General features: G+C 36.4%; 1 protein-coding gene across 3 annotated transcripts in view; it reads right to left on the reverse strand.

Annotated features, from left to right (window-relative positions):
- Positions 1-22272, reverse strand: part of RAP1GDS1 (Rap1 GTPase-GDP dissociation stimulator 1) — a 92036-nt gene that overhangs the window by 58701 nt on the left and 11063 nt on the right. The window lies entirely within an intron of this gene.

The raw sequence follows: 22272 nt of genomic DNA on the forward strand, positions 1-22272 counted from the left end.
TTTTCTACGACTCCAGAGAAATTGTACTGAATAAACAATCGCCTAATCCTCTGGCTTTACTTTATAGCAGAAAGATACCAAGAAGCCAGAGGCTATAAGGATCTGGATGGGAACGAACTGGCTTTGACTCAACTCTGGCAAGATGGAGCAGCTCTGAGGTTTCAGTCCCCTGGGTCCAGATGATATTTCATCTTTAGCTCTGGATGCGGTGTCACTCCCCCAGTCTAAACTGATGCGCAATTTGGGGGGTCATCTTAAAATCACAGCTCCTGCTTAAGGATCAAATGGCAGTCTGTGATGGAACATGCACTTGCAGGAGCAGTAAATGTAGTTTTGATAACACAGTTTTCCCAGAGAGAGCCCAGAATAAGAGACTGTGATGTTCAGAGTTGTATGTGGTTCATGGCTCAATGTAGCATGTGAATCAAGACACCACTACAAATTAACCTTACTGTTGCATCTACAGATGACATTATAAATGACTCAAAATGTAAACTGTTGAATCTATGGGATTCCAAAGACTACTGCACACAATCATTTTTTAATATGGGAATGTCATCTGCAACATCTCCTTTAGGTTACATGTTCATAGTTCATCTATCTTGGAATTTCCTATGGATTATAAAAATATAGCAAACAGGATTTGGTTTCGGATAACTGAATTACTTACAAGAATTGACCAACAATAATTCACTAGTTAGTACTTGTTATTTGAGGGAGGAAATACATCTGTTTGCTGACTTCACACAATGAGTATTTCTTTTCCTTTCAATTTCAATAGAACTTTCTTCCAAATAAGGAGAGTTAGGATTACAGGCTTTATAGGCATGGAATCTGAATTATTCCTTGTGTCTTTTTAAAAAGACCAGACCACATGTAACGATAGTCACCAACTGAGAAAAAATTAAACTGCAGCTGTTAGCACTTTTTATGTTTCTTGAATAAATAGAATGTATGACAGTGTTCCTATTTCCAGGGACTGCTTTACCAGGGACCTTAATGTAAAACCACAGAAAAGTCCAACTTGAAACCAGCCATCTGCTTTGTTTATTTCATCACTGAAACATCAGTATTTTTTTTTTGAAAAAAAAATATTTTCCTTCCCACAATGGTCTTCCTTATCTCATGAGTTAAACTGTGCACAATTATACAAATATTTTATTAGGTTTTTCAACTTATTAGGTAAAGGTAAAGGTTCCCCCGCACATGCGTGCTAGTCATTTCCGACTCTAGGGGCCGGTGCTCATCTCCATTTCAAAGCCGAAGAGCCAGCGCTTTTCCAAGGACGTCTCCGTGGTCATGTGGCCGGCATGACTAGACGCCACAGTCGCACGGAATGCTGTTACCTTCCCACCGTAGTGGTCCCTATTTTTCTACTTGCATTTTTATGTGCTTTCGAACTGCTAGGTTGGCAGAAGCTGGGACAAGTAACAGGCACTCACTGTTACGCGGCACTCAGGATTCGATCCGCCAAACTGCCGATCATCTGATCAACAAGCTCAGCGTCCTAACCCAATGAGCCACCATGTCCCTTATTACACAGTCTTTAATTCCCTCTGGTTAAAAGGCAGTGCAGAAAGCCTCTCCTTTCTTCCTATATTAGGTTATTGATATCAAGAAAAACCTGCAAAGATTTGGAAAGATTTGCATACATACTTCCTTTCTAGTACAATTCTAAGAACGATTTCCTACCTGAACATCTAATCAGAATCACTTTCGGTCATTATTTCAAGTACACCTGAAATTCTATTTTGCACTTAGCTGGATCTAGCAAGCCTTAAATCTGATATCTTCCTGTAATTTACTTTCTTCCCTATTTCCTAAGCAGTCATATAATGATATAAAACCAAGACCACAGTGGATACTCCTCTTCTTCCATTAAGGGAAACATAATTGTAGGTACCTTGCTGATTTAAACTATCAAGAATATATATATCTATTTGTTTTTATTAAAAACTATTTTGTTTTACCATGAGAACAGAATTTTCATCAGCTACAGATTCAGAAATAACTTCACATACAATCTAGTTTCACAACAGTCATCAATACTAAGAATATTTCTTTGGCAGTCTATGTGGATTCCCCATCTAATGCTGTAAAATGAAATGTTCCTATTTCAGAAAAGGAGAATTACTCCTTTATAAAATTTATAAGAACATCAAAGGATAGATTACATTACATGAATTCCCTTAGGTAAATAAACCTATCTGGATTTCATATATAAAAAGAAACTCTTCAATTGTTTGGATTTTATCCTTTTTTTAGAAGAACTGAAAGATGATCCCAAGCACTTCTTAATAGAGTCATTTACTTATGTCCAAAGTGTTAGTTATAACAAGGATTAATCTGGAGTCTAGCATAGCATATTTACCATAGAAATGTCTGAAGAACTAAGTCTTATTCAAGTGAGTCTTTTTAGAAAACGTTTTTATGGTGCCTCAATGATGCTATAGCTAAACTACAACTGATGAGGTAAGCCATTTTATCGCCAACCCCCCTCCCCAATTCAGAGATGACTGTAAAATTATTTTAAGAAAAATGAAATTACATATTTGAATATTTGTTAATGTTTGAACATTAATATTTTCCCCTTCTTGCTTTATCGCCTGTTTTTCTGCTTATTAATATTTCAATATATTTTCATGCACCAAATCCATTCATTGTTCTTCTAGCCAGTTACATATCTTAACATTACTAGTCAAAAGTATAATTCCAGAAACCAATGTAGATGCTACAATTTGCATTAAGTACTCTAAGTGTAAGATGACTAATTTATGCATGAGTTGATCAAATCTGCTTTCCCTGTATGGGTAATATATCCTAAAGACAGCATCAGGATAATGCTGTTAATTAACAAAACAAGCAGACATTCTTGAGTTACATTCTGGAAGTTTCTTGACAATGGAGTACAAGAACAATATTTGTATTAAAATTAAATTCTTCAGATTTTTTAATCTAAAACCATAATTTCACAAAAAAGCTGAATTATTATTTCAACTGCATGCAGAATTATTTTTGAAATATTAGCAACATTGCCAAACTATTATTTTACAGCTAAATTTTAAGATTGGATGGTTGGGTCAGCCTCTAAATGCCCGAGGAAATGTTTGGGAGTTAAACCATCTGTTGCTGATGGACGTGTTACTTACTTTCACTACTGGCACCTGTATGGGGTACTTTTGTCACTTTCTAATCTTACATCAGTGCCTGAAAGTTAATGCACCATTGGACCCATTATAATATAAAGCATTTTTCCTCCATGTCTAGGTATCTTCTAGATGTGTAGGAATTTGGTAACCTACATATCTGGGATGGTGCCAGCTTCAGAAAAGTGAACTTAGAAAGTCTAAGCTAAAACACAAACTACATGTAATATCCATTGTAATTTTTTTCCAACGTTCATAATGACTTTATATCGCTTGTGAAATCAAAACCCCACAAATCATATTGTTTAGTTTATTTGTAGTAGCCAGTTTAAATAGCTTAGCATTTTATCTGTATTCCATTATTTGCGATTTGTTCAATGACTTGTATTGAAATAAACCGTAGGTTATTCTAATGAACATACTTGTTCTTTTCTTTTCCTTGCCTTTTGCAGTACAATAATACATAACATTGTGACCAAGAAAAGGCTCATACTGTGAACAGTGAGTGCTTCTAAACACATCCCATTCCTGCAAAAGGTTTTCTGTGCCCTCCTGTTCTCCCTGATGGACACAGCAGAGAGAGAAATAGAGTTACTTCTTTTAAAAAAAATGTGCAATGTGCAATAATAGGCAGAAATATAATTATATCAGATATCTTTGGATTTTTCTATCAAGATCGTCACTTTTTTTCCAGACAGTTTATGTTCTTAGAAATGTCAAGATAATGTTCCAGTCTCATTTCTGAATTGAGAAGCAACATAGCTATATCTGGCTTAGCTTTATCTGCCAAGTTGACTGTAGTGAATTCTTGCTTAAGCAAACTGGAACACTTTGAAAAAAATTGGATGTCAGAATTTATCAGTGTTATTAGGACAAAATTATTTCTCCTTTCAAATAAGCCTGAGAAAATTAAAAAATCTTTTAAGTAGTTTAGCTTAATACATCCATTTCTTTTTGCTTTTTAAACCAACTATATTGTTATGTTTCGGGTTCGGACGAGCAGGAAAGACGCCAGGCAGATGAGTACAGAAGAACTGTTGTTTTATTAATAACTATAACCAGGGCTTTTTTTCTCACAGAATGCTCAGAACGAAGTTCCGGCACCTTTTTCAGATGGAACCTTGTAGGGTAGGCAAGGCGAGTTGTATGACATGTGTGAGTTCCAGCACCTTTTTCTTTTACAAAAAAAGCACTGACTATAACTGTACTGAGGGTTAGGGGTATCCATGCAGTCTTTATATAGTTTCCCATAGACTTAACAACCAATCAGATTGAACCCATCATTCCCGCCAAGTTGACTGCAGCCCGGACTGGAAAGTCCCATCTGTGTTGCTGAAGAACCGTTAGCATTCCAGCATACAGGTGATAAGGTCTTCCCAAAGCTCAATGCATAACATATATAATATCAAAATTATAGTTTTCATGTTTATTTACATTTTTCTCATTTATAATCTCAGCAAAACATCCATGCCTCATTTGTCTTCATGAAACCCTCAGAAACAACAGTAGACTGAAATTGAGTGACTACTACAAGATCTACAACTGAGGTGTCACTCGCAATGTCACGTGATGTGTCACAACGTATCGTGACTTTTTTTCCATTGCTGGCAATGGGGTGGGTATGGTTTTGCCATGATGCATCCGGCCTATGGGCCGGCAGTTTGACACCCCTGATCTGCAAGCTCTTGATTATCAGAAAACATATAACCTCATGAGACGCCTATTTATATAATAAAATGTTAAATTTAATTTGTAAACTTGTAGTTTAATTATCTATAATTCATTTTATATAGAACTCTACTTTAAAAATAACAAAAAGTGGTTTCAGGGAATATGAAATCCTTAATAGGAATACAGTTAGAAGACAAAATTGTGTAGATTGACTAAAGGTCTTTGCATCCATTTATCCAAGACACCTGAAGATCCTACCTAACTAGTTTTCAAACTTGATTTGATCACACTTTACGCATTCTAACTTAGTTTTACTGTACACTTTACTGTTAATGGAACCAATTTGGTTTCTGACATCCTTTTTCCTCTGACTGCAAAAAATATGTAAGTTATCAATATTATTTTTAATATTTTATGCTAGTAACATCAACTGTAAGTAAATTGGCTTAGTCAAACATGACATTTTTAAACCATGGTTTTAAATTCGCTTGTTTCAGTGACATTACAGCTCAGTTAAGACTAGTTGTAATTTTTCATTGTTTGGACCAATCATTGTAATTGTCAAGCTTCACACCAGGTACCTAAGCCAAAATTACAGCTCTTGGCTAGACTTGGCAGAAAACTACTAGTACAACTCAGCTTGATTAGAATCTGTATTGCAGATAGGCTACAGTTTTCATTTCTTCCTTCCATTGTTCTAAATTAAGGAATACTTGCCAGGTCTTTAAATGGACCCAGGAGGTGGCAAAGATATGTTAAATCAACATCCATCTCTAGTCTTTTCACCTCTGGTACTTGCAGCGACTTTCCATCCTGAATCCTTACAAAGGGTGAATTCACTTGAAGATGAAAAGACAGTACTTTGTAAAGGAATGATCACAGAGAAGTGCAGAAGAAAATAGCAAATATCAAAAGCCCTATAAGTATCTCCAGAACAGTTACAACCAAAATTGGCTTTCACATAACTTTTCATCTTAATTTAAAATGTGGTTGGCAGCATATTTTTAAAAGATAATTTTCATAAACTGATTTTAACCAACTACATTATATTTTGCTTTAATGTAATGTAATATATGACTGTACAGGTTGGACTACACATTTAAATAAATACATTCAACATAACATTGGTTAGAAGGTAAATGGAGTTTTTATTAGCACTAGCAAACCTCTGGAGAAGCAAAAAGCATGAACAAATAACTAATTGGGAGTCTGGGAATATTTTTTTAAACTGTTATTGGTGATGAACTAAATCCAAGGTAATTTAAAACATGCAATCACAGCTAAATCTAAATTTGTATAAATGTGCATCTTAGGCATGGCATTAGTTTAATTCAATGGTATAAACATCAGAATATATTTATTAGGGAAAAATATATCTGCTCTGTGTGTCACAGTAATATCTTATCAGAAGATAAATAACATTAAATTATCTCAAGCAATTTGATCGCTACATCAGTTTTCTTACTGAATGAATTATGTATATATAAGGAATAAAAAGACATCAATTTTTTGAGATCCCAAACGTTGATATAATAGATTATGATGCCTGAATAATGGAATTAATAATATGCTATCAACAGTAGATTCTTACTGCCTGTACTTCTGCAAACACTTTTCTGCAAAAGAGAAATATTTCTTTTTAAGGCCCTTAAAAATACAACAATATGAAGTTGCTACAATTCAAGAAACATCTTGGCATGAAAATTCATAAGCTCCAAAGGAAAAAAAACTAACAACAATTAAGGGTTACTTCTCTCTTATCATGGGAAAATGTGCAATAAGGTCAAAAATCATATAACTTGTTTTTAACATTATTTTAAACTGGAGTGAATATGGACTGAAGGTAGACTATTTTGTTACTAGAAAGACAAAAAAAAAGCATACTGCAGCAAAATGCTCAGTGACCATATCTGCCCTATTCCCACAATCTCTAAACATTCTAGTCCTATACTCTGTATCTAGCATGCAGGTTCCCAATAGGAACACATGGATACCAGTGATGTCCAAAAAACGTCTCAACAACCATTTGATTCTTTGCCTCTCCTGATTTTTTTTTAAATGTGGGTGACTGTTTGGAAATACACACACCCTCAATAGATAGATAATTCTGTGGGAATGGGTAGAAGGGAAGGTTTTTACATTCTGGTAAATAGGTGATTTTCAATAGCTGCACCCACCTTTGCAGCATTTCTTTCTAGAATACATCCTGTGTCAAGAATTATTTATGATTGATTCATAATAGATCCACACAGGTCTTTATGGACTTCCAACCATTTACCAATACCAAATAAAATTACTTTTAGTTTCATGTTTCTCCCTGAAAAATGTGAGTTGAAAAAAAGGAAGTTGTCTCAATTCCCTTAATCGTTTAAAATCTCTCTCTATTGCCATTAATTACTGTTCATCTATTTTCATTCGACTAGAAATGACAAGGCTATATTTAAAAGAAAAAAAACAATCAAAATACTAATAGTATGAAAACTGAACTTCTGGAAAAGGTTATCGGGTATAAAATTAATTGTTAACTAAGGAAGGTCTGTGGTTCATTGTCTTATAGAATGCACTTCTTGTATGGTACGACTATTTACTAAATCCAGTTATGGTGGCCTTGGTATGTGTGTACGTGTATGGTCATATCAATATATCAATGAAAAATATTTTACAAGATAAGCAGTAGCATTACTCATTCTCACCTGTTTAAAATTTTAACTAATTTCTATATAAGGAAAATTCTACAGCAGGCAAAGCAGGATACTTGGGAGTAGGGAATCACTTGCTCCTTCTGTTCAAAAAGAGGATGGTTAGGACAGCCCGCACTTAAGATCTTTCTGGGGAAAACGATTTCACAGTTGAAAAATGGACCCCCCAATTTGGGGTTTGCACAAGTTAGAAAAATTACAAGTGGTCTAGAATAAATTTTTAACCTTACCCCCATGTATACTAGCAGCAATATTGAGATTAGAAGTGGCCTTCCATCAATAAATATAAGGGTAAAGAGAGCAATAATCATATTGGAAACTAGTCCTCATGACCAATACTTATTTGGCAAACAATGCCCACAATTTAATAGTAATAGATAAATTTGTTGTCTAAAACTTCTCTTAATTCTTGCTAGATCCGAGTGACATAAATTATTATATACTTTTACAACTATAAAAGTAAATAAAAATAAATCTAATAAATCTTATAAATCTAATAAAAATAAATAAAATAAATAAACCTATACATCTATATACTATAAAAACACACTATTCAACTGCTGAGTGACATAAATTATTATATCCTACTTATTTTTAAAAAGATTTTAATCCAGATAGAGGGCATATATGAAAACTTAGGTTGACTAAGTTATATAATTTTTTAAAGATGGACGAGGAACTTCATTATTATTTACAGTCTTACATTCCATTCTCTGAGATAAGCTTTTACAGAACTTAGCTTTCAAATAATGACAACAGCCCACTTGGATGGAAGATATAAAAGATGAACAACTACACACCATTTATGCATTTGTAATAACTCACATGTGGAAGATGTGGCATTACTTATTATTACACTGAAAATTTTATCAGGAACCTAAAGCTAAATTTATTAAGCCCTTGTTAACCCAACTGAGTCAGTCTAATTTAAAAGAAAAAACCCCACACTATTTTCTATTGTCAGACATAGATGAACATGTAACAAAACAAGTACTTTTGTTTGCAATGGCTGCAAAGAAGAAAAATTGTGTTGTAAACATTAAGATATATATTGGACTAATATGGACTGCTATAATTTTATATGAATTTTGCTAAAACCTATGGTTGCAAATAAATGTTTCAATGAATACTTGGATTAATGGTTGCCAATTTCAGCTCACTATAACCCAGATCTCCAGAAGGTATTAATCCAAGATCCCACAATCACAGAACTTGCAATAATATATAATAAAGTGAGTTTCTTAGACACTTGGAGTTAAAGCTGTTTAAAGCATGGTAACTGAAGTAACATAAAAGCACTTGCAATAAAAATCAGTTTTGTAGTAAAAAATTACAAAAATCACTACAAATCAAAGCCATGTGAAGTGTACATTTGTGTATCATGACAGCATTACCAATCTTGGTTGATTTAGAAAGATAAAAAGAGCAGTGCTTAGATGGAACATCACTTATTATTTACACACACACAGAGACACAGACAGACAGACAGACAGACACACACACACACACACACACACACACACACACACACACACATACACACACCCTGCCCCAGGCTAAGTATTGAGTTCAGCTTCAATGTGACTTTTCTATTTATGTTATATATAGACACTAGCTGCAAGAGACAACAGAACTGTAGTGCATGCTCAGAAAATTGCCTTCCTCTCAACTGTGCAGTAAGAAGTTATGATTTCTCATTGAGTGCTATGAAAATATAGAGCCCTATCTGAAATTCAGAATATCATCCAGCAAAAATTAATTCCTGTGGGAAATAATTAACTACACACGCAAACCTTTTTGCTAACATCAACAAAATCCAATGTGCTTCTGACTGATTGGATTTTGATTGGTTGCTATCCCAGGCATTTCATTCAATCCCAGGAACAAAACAGCAAGCAGAATGTCCTACAAAGATAGAAGGGGGGAAAAAAGAAAGCTATCTCAAAAAGAGTCTTGGCTTGGCATAAAGGTAGTTCTGCAGCTGTTGGCTCAATGTTCATAGCTAAAAAAAGCGCAACAAAGGCCTCGTCTAGGTTTTCATATTTTTGTTCACCCAGGTGACAGTGTTATATCCTCTCTTCCACTTTCTGGCAAGCATGCTAAGTTCCAACCTTGAAAATTTGGACAAGGAATGTTTTCAGATTTGTACTTCAGTATCAAGGTGTTCAGACCATCTGCAGAGTAAAACCAGCAACCAAGCAATTATTGGTAAGTATAAAATATAAGATAGATTCTTCATTTTTTCTTAGTTTCTACTCTTAATTTTTTCAAAAAATTCTTTCTTAATATTAAATATTGTTTTGTTAAAAATTAGTAAAGATTAATTAAAAAAAAAACACCAAGCAGAAATCTCTGGCTCTATTAACTCTTGTTTTGAGAGCTGCTAGTTGTAGAGATCATTCTGCTAATTTTTCACATGCTGCATAAGCTATATTCTATCAAAACAAACCCTTTTTGTCTCTATGGCCTGCTTTGAGGAGCACTGATATACACATTATACATATCCATTCATGCCCGTAAATCAGGGGTCTTCAAACTTGGCCCTTTTATGACTTGTGGACTTCAACTCCCAAAATTCCTCAGTCAGCGTGCCTGGCTGAGGAATTCTGGGAGTTGAAGTCCACAAGTCATAAAAGGGCCAAGTTTGAAGACCCCTGCCTTAAATTAATGCATGGAAGAGGTATACAATATACAAAGGATTCAAACGACTACATATCATTTTAAAACTGATAATAATGGAGAGACTTTCCCCTAAAGCCAGGAAGGCATTATATACTCTACGTAGCTGAAAATCCAGCAAGGATATACAGTGTCTACCTCACTAAATCATTCTAAGAAGGTGTCAAAGAGATATCTCAGTGGCTTTTAAATTGACTAATTTTCCTCTCTATCATAGATTTCCCATGAAGATGTTAAAAGTTCTGCATAATCTTGATCTAATCTACCCAAAATACCGTATTTTTCGGCGTATAAGACGACTGGGCGTATAAGACGACCCCCGACTTTTAAGATTTTCAAGATTTTTCATCTTATACGCTGGAAAATACTTACATGCCAGTTGCCAAATGTCCGACACAAGCCCGATTGAGACCCATCTGATGCAGATGGTGCAAAGCCCTGCCGGTTCCCGCCAGACGGCTCTGCCGGTGCCGCCTCGAGAGGGAAGGGCGTGAGGTGCCTGCCACGGCTCCCTGAGCACTCCTTAGCAGCTGGGGAGCGCGCGCATGCGCAGGACTGCCCTGCCGGCTCCTGCCTGACGCTGGATGGCTCCGCCGGTGCTGCCTCAAGAGGGAAGGGCATGAGGCATCTGCCACGGCTCCCCGAGGACTCCTTAGCAGCCGGGGAGTGCGTGCGTGCGCAGGACTGCCCTGTCGGCTCCCGCCTGACGCCAGCCTGCCCTGCTTCCTCCACAGTGAGGGGAGGGCATGCCTTCCCGGGCTCGTCGAATTGCAGCCACGCTGGAGCCGAAAGGGGCTTTTCCTTCCACCCACCCTTTGGAATAAACGCAAGAGCTCCCGGGGTCTGGCGTTTGCAAGGGGGAGGGGAAGGGGCTTAGAGGCTCTTGGGGGTGGGAAGGGAGAGTCACGTTGGAGGAGGGACTGGACTAAGGAGGCTTGAAGTTGCTTTGCAAGAACAGGGGCGCTCGATTGATTTATGTACTATTTTCCGGCGTATAAGACGACTGGGTGTATAAGACGACCCCCCAACTTTTGAGAAGATTTTCATGGGTTAAAAAGTCGTCTTATATGCCAGAAAATATGGTATTGCTTTCTCCTTTAACATCTAAAGGGCATAAACGTCTTTGGGAGAAGTCCTTGTGTGACCATTCTACTATCAGAGACACATTTAGTGGGAATCTGGGCAAGACCTTTCTTAGTTGTTCCCAGATTATGACATCCTTTCCCAAAGCAGTTTAAGGTATATTTATTTGCTATTCTTCTGCCAGCAGCAATATCCAGAGAAGTATTTTTGCATTTCAGATAGTCCAGCAATATTTAATGAGCCATTTATTGGGAGAATCAACAGATATATACAAGTCCATTTTTAAACAAAAATGTATGACACATTTAATGATGAGGTAACGCAGCAAAGAAGTATTGCAGATACATTTTGTCTGGATCCCAAATGGAAACGGTTAATCAATTTAACTATATATTTCTTACAGCATTGAATAAAAGAGCTGAAGATTGCAGAAGCCAACAAATTTTACTTTTAAATGTATATTTTGTTCTACCAAATGTACACAAGGATTATATATGATAATTAAATTTTCAAGCCAGAGTGACTTTGTGTTCCAATCAAATGACAAAATGTAATTTTTTAAAAAAATCCCATTTATATCCCGCCCTTCTCCGAAGACTCAGGGCGGCTTACAATTTAAGCACAAACCAATGTGCTTAGCAATAGCCTTCATTCTATGTATATGCCTGCTTATTAGGGCTTTCGCCCCCCCTCCAAGCGGCATTATTACAAAGTCAGCTTACTGCCCCCAACAATCTGGGTCCTCATTTTACCTACCTCGGAAGGATGGAAGGCTGAGTCAACCTTGAGCCTGGTGGGATGCGAACCTGCACTAATTGGTCTTTAAATCCCCAATATTAATCATACATTCTTTTACTGAAACCCAAGTAAATCAATTTAAAGGAGACATTAGCTTCTATTACTTCTATATATTTCCATTGACGTTTTAGTACACATTTACTGCTGAATGAATCATCTTTTTCCAATAATTAAGATTTTTTTTTAAACCAGAGTGGCTGATAAAAGTTGGCAACCTATTATTATAATTTCAAAACCCATTCAGCAGAAAACAAAGCAAGCAAGAGATCAGCCAGGGCAACAAAACAGTATTAGAAATGTTCGGGCATTGCTAAAGTTTGATTTCTTTTTATTGTCACAAAAATAGTGCAATTTAAAGATATAGGCCAACACTTCCATTAAGATGGGATTTTTATCAGGCACTCTTGTCTTGTGGTCAGTACAAAGACTAGGGTCAATGGTTTTAACCAATGTTTCAGCTAAGCTGTCCAACTTCAACAAAACAAAGCAATCAATTTGAATGACAATGGATTAAAATAAAATAAATTATATAATAGGTTAATGTGAATAAATGAAAGCCTAAGTTTATTTCAGTGGTAATTATATATTGGCACGTTAGTATGTACGCATCTCCAAATAGTTCCTTGAGTTCTACAGTAATTTACAACACAATGCAAAGCAGCCTTCTCAACCAGAATGTCTTCTAGATATGTGGAATTTAGCTTTCATAATTCCCAATCAACATGACTTCTGCTAGGAATTGTGGGCCCTGAAGACATCCAAGGTTGCAAAAATATAGAATACTGATATCAATCTGAATAGTTAAAAAAGTCTTTGGACAATTGGCACAGTCGGCCACCAAAAGCTTTGACAAAATACTTTTTACTATTGAGAAAATTACATCGATATGTCCTACAAAGTCACTAACAGGCAAGCTTGAGGGAGATTTCAGCACACTTGATTACAATTAAACAGTTGCTAAAGGCATTCCCCCTTCAATGGGCAATGTTCACCAATGATGAACTTTTATGAGATGGGGATTTCTTTTTATGAAATATTTCCATTCTATTTCTCATCTATTTGCAAATAGTTTTAGAGTGTAACAAAGTTTAAAATCGTATGAATGTATACGCATATAGGAGGGATTAACCTTGTAGTCACTTTGGGAAACTGGTATACAGTACTTCTAAATTCTGAAAAAGATAATCAAGCAATGAATCAGCAAACACCTAGAGGCAAACAAAGCCAACATGGGTTAAAACAGATCATGCCAGACAAATCTTATTGCATTCTTTGACCAGGAGACAAAATTAGTGGACCAGAGGAATGCTGTGGATATAATTTACTTGGACTTCAGTAAGGCATTTGATAAAATAGACCACAGTACTACTTGATAAGATAGAAAAATGTGGGTTAGACAGCATCACCACCAGATGGATTCATAGCTGGCTGACCGGCCGTACTCAGCATGTGGTCCTCAATGGAACCGCATCTACATGGAGAGAAGTGTGTAGTGGGGTGCCCCAGGGCTCTGTTCTCAGCCCAGTGCTCTTCAACATCTTCATCAATGGTTTGGATGAGAGGATAGATGGGGAATTCATCAACCTCCCTGAGCAGGGGGTTGGACTAGATGAACTCCAAGGTCCCTTCCAACTACTACTACTATTATTATTACTATTACTTGTTAAGAAATTCCAAAGGCTATTTTTAATACCCAAACAAGTTTAAGCATGGACATAATCATACACTATTTTTTCTATCAATATATATTTGATCATGTGTATTTATTTTTCCCTCCTTACTATCCAGCCAAAAGCTACTGTGCTATTTCCGCTGTGAACGTGGCTGTTATCGCCCACCTGACAGGTGCTAAATACAGCATTCAACATGGAATTAATAATTTGTGCATATGTTGAACAGATGCATAAAAACAAATTTCAAGAAAGGCAAAGTTTGTCTTACGGATTCAAAATAAAAATCAAGCCCAGGTTTTTAAGAAGAAAACACAACAGGCATGTTATCTACAGAAATATGATGCCAAGATAGGAAATGATTTTTCCCCACTGCCATTAGATCATCCACATTTTAAACTAGTTTTTCCCAACTTGCAGTACCACCTGTATACAACAGAATAAGCCTGGAGAAAATTCAACTTGCTTATGTTATGTGAATAGTCAACAGGTTCAGCAGACTTAGAGGCCATAGATTTATGCATCGTTCCCAGGCACTTTATCCCACTGCTTTTCCATAAGAATGCACTTCTCTCAGGAGGCTACATTATTACATTATTATTATGTATTACAAGAGAAGGCACAGTGGCTTGGAGGTGAAGACTCTCACCTCCCACTTAGAAGATTGATAGTTCAATCCTAGGTAGCAACAGATGTTTCTCTATCAGAGAAAATATCTGCTGCGAACTCCATTGGCATCAGGGAGGGCATCCGGCCAGTAAATGCTCAGCTCCATTCAGAACTGTTTTTATGAGTTGCATTGACAGACTGATCCAGTTAACACTACAGAGGCATTTCTTAGCCAAAGGAAACGAGACAGTGAATCGTTTCTCTAAAGCTCTAAACTAAAGCTCAGTGGTAGAAGGTATGGCTTTTATATGTACACCACTAAATAAAGTCAGAGGAAAACGTTTCCACTCAAAATGGAGAACCAATCTGATGATTATTTTTCAAACTAGAATAGATGCAGGCATTCAATCTCTCTTTTTTGTTAAAATAAAGCCATTTAGATTGCCAAAGGGATATTTGCTTATTGCTTTAGTCCAACCCCGATCTCAGAAAAACTAAGTAGGGTAGGAAAACAAAACAAAAACAGAAGACATTGATAAGTGTGATGCTTCTTATATTCCTAAAACAAAACTATACAAATTGGGCAACATTTTAGTCAGATGTGGCAGGGGGCACCTTATAGCAAGGAAAGTAACAAGAGTGGGACTGCTGCGTATCATGAGGTTTGCAAGGGTTGGGAATAAGAGAAGATCATTTTAATAGTTTAAATAAAATCTTGAAAAAGCAGGCAAGTGTATTTGTTCCTGATGTTTTATACTAAAATTTTAGTGGCACAGCAAGAGGGCGTACAAGAGAGAGTTAGAGACCCATTAGCAAAAGAACAGCTACCTCCACTTAGGATGCTATGGGAGTGAAGCTTGCTCAAGTTCTAGACTTGCCCGCTCTCTTCTTTCTTCTCTCTAATACTACCCATGCAGAGAGACTCCTACTTATTGTTATTAACTAAATTTTGGTTAATTTCAGACTTAAGAACCAAGTGAACTCATATAGCGCTCAGCTATTGATGTAGGTTGAAATGTAACCATTATCCAAGATTTGAAATTTGATTCAGCTAAATACTATATAAACTACAAAGAAAAAAATGCTTTTTATCCACCCAAGCATTTGAAAGGATTCAACAATTTAAGTGAGACAATTCTTTCCTACTTAGCCTGCAACCCTTCCCAAGGAAGACAAAACTGTTCTGAAAATTGTCAGTTATTCTGTGTCTTTTTAAAAATGTACTTCTGTCAGAGAATACTATAAATATTACCTTGCTCCTTACACTTTTATTCCTTCACATTTGTATATAGTAATTTATATTAAACAAATTTGGACTGCTAACAAAGAATTAAAGGGAGACTGATATAGCTATTTGGGCTGATACAGGCAAAAGATTTCGCCCATATTTGGGTTGACAGGGTGCTCAAAACACTTAAGACATAGTAATTTATACAATTTGTTTTGAAATGTGAAGCATAAGCAGTTTGAATTTAGTCCATTTTTAGTGTAGAGTTCCAGCATTCTTTTGACCAAATTTTTTAGCAATAGTTCTCCACCATAAGTTCTCTAAGGGTTCTGAAAGAATGAAGGTGTTGCTTCATTAAATGCTAAAACTATTTTGTAAATCTAACACAATCAAATTTGCAACTGGTCCCTATTTAAAATGCTGTTAAAAAACTAAAAAAGCTGCTGTGTCTGCAAATAAGATTGGAATTTATTCTGTCAGTCTTGATAAACTACAGTAATTATGAATTATAATTTAATTATGAAAGTACCATGTATTAAAAGTTTTTTAGTTTTTCCCCTTCAAGTTTCTTCAGTGTATACAACTTCATAGTCATTGTTTTATCATTTTGCTAAGCAGTTACATACTGACATTTTAAAAAGAATAAATAGTGGTAAGCATTCAAATAGGCCAGTGTTTTTTATTTGTCCAGTATCTATTAAAATAATCCTGGAGAAGACCTATCCATGTGGTTCCTACAAGATGATACTGATGGCACATAATTAATCCATTTAAATATTATTGCCTAGATTATTTATGCTATCCAGCATCACTTGTTGTGAGATGGAGATTTATCTATATAAATTAGACAAATAAATTTATCTATTTTCCCCCTTTTTTCTAGTTTTCCATCTTCTAATACCCACATTCATGCTTGTGCTTTGTTCAATGATGCTGCTCTGCATCAGCAGTCCTCTGCAGCTAGTCATTATCCAGTATCCTTTGATACTGCTTTCCAATCTATAAAAGTCCCCCTTCTGATTGCTATGTATATATAATGTACTGTGCCACCATCTTCCCAAAGATTGTAAAAATAAAAACAAGCCACTATCCTGCGATTGATATCCCTCTTCTAGCTTTCAGTATAATTCAATATCCCCCCAGGGACTGCCTTTTTCTACCCGTCCAACTTGATCTAGCAGATTGGGCATGCTGCAGCTCCCAGCAGCGAAGGAGCGTTGACTGGCAGAGACTAGAAGATGGCCTTTTTCCGCAGTAGCCCTTGCCTTATGGTATATTCTCCCCTTGGAGATCAGAATGGCCCCAACCCTGTTTTAGAGCTTCATAAAGCTCTAAAAACTCGTGTTCCCGAATCTGGGGTGCTGAATTTGCTAAGTGCCCTGTTTCCTAGCTGGTCAAGTATCTCAACTGCTGTGCATATTTATTTTGAACAAACATTTTTCTTTAGTTTTTTATCATTTTAAAATGTTTTATTGTATTTATTCTAGCACATTTTTTTAAATTATAAACCGCCCCGAGTCATTGATTGAGATGGGCAGCTATAATTGAATAAATAAATAGCTCTTATATAAATGGACAATGAAACTCAAGCATCACTAATGCATACTATCTTAAGCTATGGCATAAAACAATAGATTTTTCTGGCATTGCTAAAGTTTTATTTGCTTTTGTTTTCGCCAAAAAATAGGCCAATTTAAACCTGGTAATGAAGTATCTGCAGGAAGAAAAGCAAGCTCAGAGAAGTGTATAATCTGATCTTTTTTTGACAGACTAATCAGCATTTGACAAAATTTCTCATGAAACTGATTATAATGACATAATGAGAGGCAGACTGTACTGCAATTAGAACTAATTGAACCATTTTATCTAAGTGTATATCTACAACTTTGTACCAAGAAGAAAGTGGTAATGACTTCTATACTACAAGACTCCACCCTAGGTTTTCCACTATTTGGACTATTTATGAATGGCCTGGATATGGAATTGGAAATCTTTGAATGATTTGGATAAGGGGTTAGGTTATTAGATAAAATGGATTCAACAGTAATGTATTGAAACTGCAGTCATACTACTTATCTCCAGTGTATTGAAATTTGATTCCTTTCTGAAAAACCTTACCAAGAGAACTGCATAGACTTATCCAGGCAGTCTGTGAGAAAAAAAAAAGAGAAATATTTTATAACACTTTTTTCATAAGTTCGCTAATCTTCTAATCAAACATTTGGATTTTGGACTTCTGGTTTGTCATCGTGGCCACCGCAGCCACTGGAAGGCGAGCTCTGTCTTCTGCGTTCGGTTTTGCTCTAACCAGGGGACCCTGGAAAGGGTTAAACGTCACCCTGTAGGGGCGCCGAGCAAGGAGGGGACCCCACTTGCTCATGGGAGGGCGGCAGCCCTTCCGCTCGATTTGAGGCAGCCCTCAAAAGTGGTGGAGGAAAGACCAGTTATAGCAAAATGGCCCGTCACTAGGCTGCAGCAGCCGAAGTCAAACTTACCACCAAGCATTTTGAAAGCAACGCAGATGAAACTGGGTGAGTTCCGATCTTCTCTTTACCCTAAGTACTTTCTTTTCCTGTAAAAGCTGCCTGAAGTATCTTTCCCCCTGCGAGGAGAGAGGGAATTTCTATCTCACCCTCTAAGAAGAGCGGCAACTGACTATTTAGGGGAATTAAACCACTAAAAGAACAACTTTAATTGGATTTATATGTTCCTGAAACTTGGGGACCAAAAATTTTCCTATTTTTATTGGAGACTTTGCTTTTATCTACAAAAAAGAAATAAACGGCATCGGTGACATCTTATGGCAAAGTTTGGTATTACAACTTGTTATTTCCTAAAAGAGACTTGGTTCGAAGCCTAGATGTTAGATAAGACTCTTCTGGCCTTGGCACCACCTGGGAGAAACTCAGCTGTAAGAGAACAGCTGGGTGGCATAACTGGCCTACTTGAACTGTGAATGTAAACCTTTACTGACTTTCAGAGTTATATGTGGGGAATTGCCTTCCTATCTCTTTATTTGAAGAATATTGGTTAATATATGAGATGATGAAATACCTTGGACTATAAAATCTTGCTTGACAAACAATTTCTACTATAAAGACTATTTATAAACATGTGAAAAAGATGGATGAAGACCAGGAAACAATCCTTTTCATGTTGAAAGCAATACATGAAACCATTCTTTCAGCTTGTGATAAAATAAGACCTAACATAAAAGATCAAGATGCCAGCTTAGATACACAAACCCAAACTTTGACTACAACCAAAGAACTAACAGAAGATAACAGAAGAAGTGGAACAATAAAATATTAAGACAAAGGACTCAATTGACCAACAAATACAGTTAATGGAAAACCTAGAAAAGAAAGTGACAACAATGAAAATGGAAGAGACTTTCTATATAAATCAGAAGAAACTTGAGAAAGAAGAACAGATTGAATGAAAGATAAACATATCAGGGCAATTATGGGGAATTGGATTAATACAGAGACAACTTAATGGATACAAATGGGCTAGTCCTTCCCAAAAAATGGCAATTAAATGGTCTCCTTTATTTCAAATAACATATATAATAATAGAGGGAGATCTATTTGATGCACTGATATGGAAGCCTAGTTGGCAAAGAAAGAAAGCCAGAATAAGGCTGAAGATTTGATTTATTAGAGGGGATTTCATATTATTAATTAGAAGATTAAAGGGAGAAGTTATAAGGGGAATTCTGGTCATTAGATTTAAAATATTTGGAAATTAGTGGAAAATTAGGATTTTACCTGTTTAATATTTAAAAATTAGACCTAAAAGATTTTTTTTATTATGAATATGTTTAATTTATTAATCCAGTTAATATATATATATATATATATATATATATATATATATATATAATGGTTTTGATTTATTAAAGGGGATATTGTATTATTAAGTAGATCAGGGCTTTTCAACCTTTTTACCCACTGTACCACTTTTAGGATATGGCAACATCCCAGTACCACCAGTCGCCTAGCAAGGTGTCAAAAGCTTGATGACCAAAAAAAAAAAAGAAAGGAAAAAAGTGATGTAGTCCTCAACTTACAACAGTTCGCTTAGTGACTGTTCAAAGTTACAATGGCACTGAAAAAAGTGCCCCCCAAGGCACAGTCGCGCAAGACACCTGCCCGCTCTCCCGGCGGCGCTCTTCCTCCTATCTGAGGTTTTCATTGTTGTGAGCATTTCTGTTGAGGATTGGCAGTGGGGGTGGGGTGACGTGGTGTTTGGTTTTTATTCCCCCCATCTGCTGAGTGGTTGCAGCAGGTTTTGGTCACTTCACATGACCCTGGGACACTGTGACCATCACAAATATGAATCAGTTGCCAAGCATCTGAATGTAAATCACAAGACTCTGGAGATGCTGCAACATTCCAGCTGATTGGCGCTTCTTCTGGGTTCAGCAGAAATGACAGGATCAGCACCAAGCTCCAGCTAGAGCCTGGCGCTGATCCTGGCGCTTCTGCTGAGCCCTGACAGCCCTGAAGAAGCACTGATCCTGGCACTTCTGCTGAGCCCTGACATCCCCGAAGAAGCGCAGATCCTGGTGCTTCCGCTGAGCCCTGACATCCCTGAAGAAGCGCTGATCCTGGTGCTTCTGCTGAGCCCTGACAGCCCCGAAGAAGCGCTGATCCTGGTGCTTCCGCTGAGCCGACAGCCCTGAAGAAGCGCTGATCCTGGTGCTTCTGCTGAGCCCTGACAGCCCTGAAGAAGCGCTGATCCTGGCGCTTCCGCTGAGCCCTGACAGCCCTGCAGCTTCAGCCATCTCTTGCTCAGGCTTGTGCGGTGCTGCCATTCCCCTCCCCTGCTACCACTTTTCTAGGATGGTCGTGTACCACCTGCCAGGTGCCAATGTACCACAGGTGGTACCCGTACCACTGGTTGAAAAGCCCTGAAGTAGATGATTTAATATGGTGGGAAAGAGATAACTTATAGGAAATAGAACAAGAACAAATAGAACATTTTATCTATTCAAATAGATAAAATGTGTATTTTGGATATTAGATTCTGTTATGAATTGAGATAAAGGAAATCTTGGTTACCTAAAGCCTGAAAATTATAAATATTAAAGGTTAAATTGGAATACTGATGAGAAACTAAAAATTGGGAAAAAATTAATAACAGGATATGGATTGTTTATGAAGATTGAATGTAAAAAATAATTAAGATATACATATAAGCTAAAATTTATTGATAAATGTATAATATTAAAGGAAAAAGAGAGGAAATATTTGATGTTGTAACTTGAGTTTTGCACTAAAGATTTGTTATCGAACTATCGATTAACCCAGCCACATTGCTTTTTAAATACTTACAATGTAAAATTGGAAAATTAATAAAATATTATAAAAAAACAGTTGGATTTTGGAAAGAAAATAAAGATCCAGCAGAATATCTACACAGATTCAAAGTCATTTTCCCTTCATATTTAATGCTCACACATTTTGCAACCTCTACCCAGTTGCCCATATGACCTTGATTCTTTTAAGTTTTTTATAAATATGCATGAAGCTTGCAGTTAAAGAGGGATTAACAAAGACATATTCTCAATCATTTTGTAATGATCTAAAATTACTTGATCAGACTGTATAACATTGGAAGGCCACTGGGAGAAGTTATCTTTTATGGAGGTTATGGTGTCACATGGCAGTGATATATTTGCTACAAAGAAAATTATTGAAATAATGGGAGGTTCCATAGAGGATTGATGTTAACACCTGGAGTGGGTTACCCCTTAAGTATTGTTAATTCTTATAGTACCCTAAGGGTTTGTAAAACTGAAATCATCAGCTATGATAGAAATAAATTGCTGCCATGTCACACTGCTATCTCTATAGAAAATTGACTTGTTGATCTTAAGAACATAAGCAGTGACCTGATGGATTGAATGCCTGGGCCATCTAACTCAGAATAATTCTATTCCCACAGTGGCCAACCAACTGTATCAGGAAGCCCACCACTTACCCCCAGATGACCTTTAGAGGCAGTCACGCTACCATCAAAGATAATAGCCACTGATCCCTATGATTTTCAATAATGTTCATCTCTATAGTACAGCTGATCCCAACAGCCTCTGCTTGAAGGATAGTTGGTTACAATGATGAGATAAAATATATTTATTAAAAAGAAATCTGTTTTGCTGGTGTCTTTTCCAAATCTCTCATCTTTCTAAATTTTCCAGTGTTATTTCTGTATTAGTCTGTCTTTACTGTACTCAAACAGCTCATTAAAAAGACAACGTGAACTCTGAGGTTATTTTTGTTTCAAAATGGAGAGTATATTTTCTTCTTACAATGCCCCTACCAATTTTAGTCTAATACATTTCATGAATTTTCCCTTTTTTCATCTTCTAGAATAGCAGACGACTTACATCAATTTAAACCACCTCCTCCCCTTCCTCCCTTATTTATGCTCAGAATACATTTAGGACTAATAATACTAAAGTGTAAGACATTCGAACTCTAGGATCAAGCTTCTGTAGGATTTCTCATATTAGTCATGGTGTGTTTGAGATCAGAAAGCAGATAGGATGCAAGCACAGAGAATCCACACTATCTTTCTAAAACATTTTCTCATTTGTTTTTTTAAAATTCATCATACAAAAATGACAGAGCAAATAACTCTGGGGTAAAGTTACAGAACAGTCCTACAGTGAAAGTGCATCT

The sequence above is a fragment of the Vipera ursinii genome, assembly GCF_947247035.1.
Source record: "Vipera ursinii genome assembly, chromosome: 7".
NCBI classification, from domain to species: domain Eukaryota; kingdom Metazoa; phylum Chordata; class Lepidosauria; order Squamata; family Viperidae; genus Vipera; species Vipera ursinii.